General features: G+C 43.1%; 2 pseudogenes; both read right to left on the bottom strand.

Moving 5' to 3' along the window:
* LOC149103136 (uncharacterized) overlaps positions 1-2,373 on the bottom strand; it is a 2,492-nt pseudogene extending 119 nt beyond the window's left edge.
* Positions 2,374-2,473: 100 nt separating this feature from the next.
* LOC149103135 (uncharacterized) overlaps positions 2,474-2,500 on the bottom strand; it is a 2,182-nt pseudogene continuing 2,155 nt past the window's right edge.

The following is a 2,500-nucleotide window of genomic DNA, read 5'->3' as shown; positions in this document are numbered from 1 at the left end:
AATTTTCCTGTACATTTCATACGACAACGACAAAGAGTTTTACGAGTAAATATACAAATACATGCAAAAGGCCGGCTAAATAAGCTCCTCCCCCTGCTCCTAATTTTTTGGTTGCTTTCGCCCCAAGCCTCTACACGACTGCCTGTTAGCTAAAAGGAAATTTGAAAGACTGCTATGCAGGACACCTTTTCTTTTTCATTTTCGGTTACCCTCTACAATTTTTTATAAGTATGTAAAGATATAAAAAAAAACACAAAGGTTTTTAAAAGTAAACTGTTTTTTGTGTAACAAACTAAATATATACATATACTTTGTTCTGGCAAAATGGTGGCTAAGAACGACTGAACATATACGTACTCGGAAATTAAATTACGCTGTTTGGTTTCCCGTTAAAACATTACGTAAGAATGACGCCTGTCTGTTCAAATTGTGACAAAACCACGTCCCAAAGTCAAAGCAAAACAGAAAAAAGTGTAATTTTCATAACCAACTTACAATCTCTCCATTACAGACAGCAACAAGGGCCATTGCGTCACTGCTTGATGGTGTAATTATCCTTTTTACTGAGCACTGGCATTCATGAGTCATTTCCTTTATTTTTGACATTAGAACAACTTTGGAATCTCTAGATTTAAATAGGAGCTCGAAGAAAATACAGCTTTCCTTAAGCATGGAAACAGTAAAATAGTTCGATTTTTCTTCTTGACGTAGTCACACAAGTCATAAAAGTCATAGACAATCGGATGCGTTAAGCCAATTCCTGTTACAACTGATTCGACGGTGGTCATGTGACTCACTTCTTTCTCGTCAATTGATTCCTCGTCAGATTTATCGTCACCGCGGTGCTTGGAGACGGACCTGCCCGTCTCCTTCTCGAGGAGGACAAACGGGAGAAAAATCCTTGTATTTGGGCTTCGGTTAGCCACTCTTCCCGGGAAAACAGGCGCTCCCCGTTTTACCCCTTCGCTTTCCTCATATCTTGCGAGACTTGTCGCGGATCCCCTCTCCTTCCAGATTGTTCACCAATTTCAAACTTGGAGGTGAGATACTGCCTTACTTTCTCTAAGAAGCGAACAGCGCCACCGTTTGGTTTATTGAGTGCTCATCCTTCACTTAAATTCGACTGGAAAGGTTCGCTACCTTGTCTCTCGATAACATTGGTACTGTCGTCTTCTGAAAGAGTAAGGGGTGAGAATTTTTCAACCCAGTCTCGTTTGAGTTTGTCGCACACACTCTCTGTATGTTGTCCAACAGATATGTGCAGCTCCATTTCTTCGACAGATTTGAATGTCCTAGCACATGCTGGTTCTGGGCATTCCAACACTAGCCCCAATTCACAGCTGCTTTCCGCATCACTACTGTCATGCGCGCTTCCATGCGTTACTGTCGGAGTGAAGCCAAAATTCTCCTGTTCTGTTGTGAGATCGGTGCCGCCTTGATGCTTAATGTAAATTTCATCCCACGGAATGAGTTTGCCAGGGCCAACTTGGAATGTCTTCCACACTATGAGCCCGTCTTGTTGATACAAAAAGTCGTGCATGGCACTGAATTGCTGGAGTTTCTTGATATCTAAATCTTTCTTGGTTTCATTTACGCGGCATACAGCTGCGGTACATCCTTGAACTGGCCTTTCTTTGAGCGCCGTGTGCATATCACTGTCAGTGAGAACGTCATGGCTCTCGTTACAGTATCTCCTTATGGCACCTTTCAAGGGGCATAGGATCCTGTCGCATACGTCTTTTCCAGACTGTGGCTCAGAAAAGTCGTATCTCTGAAGTGACACACCTACACGATCTCCAACATCACGGGCGGCAACAATAAGCTGGCTATTGTGGTGACAGCCGGCTTCATCTGATTTGAGGTTAGCCTTCTTTATCTTTGGATTTGAGGAGCGAACGGTGATTAAGAGACTCTCCAAGATGGACAGCACAGAGAACCAATCCGCTGAACAGCTGTTGAATAGGTGGTTGTAGAACGAAACGAAAAAATTCCCCTTTCCATTACTCGTGATAGCACAGTTAACGTACCAGTCCATTCCCCTCTTAGCATACCAATCGCACTGCTTTTCAGGAAATCGCCGCGGTAAGAACTTCATTGCCCAATCCATCACTATAAACACGGAATCTTCTGTCAGGTTTTGTATGAAGTTTTGTTTTGCGATATCTTGGTTTTCGCATCGGAGAATATGGCATTTCCATTCGTTGATGAAGTTGACGGACTCTCCAAAGTCATACAGAAGATCATCATGTTGTTCTTTGGAGTACATCGAAGAGCAAAGTTCATTGATTTTCCCTCCACGGATTGAAGAACAGTCTTCAGTTCCTCGCAACTGTCACACTTTGATAAATGGTCGTGTAAGCCCTGGTGTTTGAAGTCTTCATCAACGGGATCACTAAGAGCGAACTTCCTGCAGTGATCTGCGAAACGGCTGTCTTCGTCGTGACAATGAACGCCTTCCTTAGGCGGTTCCTACTTTTTCTACTTTTCCTCAAGTTGTTCA

The sequence above is a fragment of the Orbicella faveolata genome, unplaced genomic scaffold, assembly GCF_042242905.1.
Source record: "Orbicella faveolata isolate gen_17 unplaced genomic scaffold, um_ofav_v1 contig_35, whole genome shotgun sequence".
Taxonomy (NCBI): domain Eukaryota; kingdom Metazoa; phylum Cnidaria; class Anthozoa; order Scleractinia; family Merulinidae; genus Orbicella; species Orbicella faveolata.
Note: the sequence above shows the minus strand (reverse complement) of the source record. Positions and strands in the feature narration are given on the sequence as shown.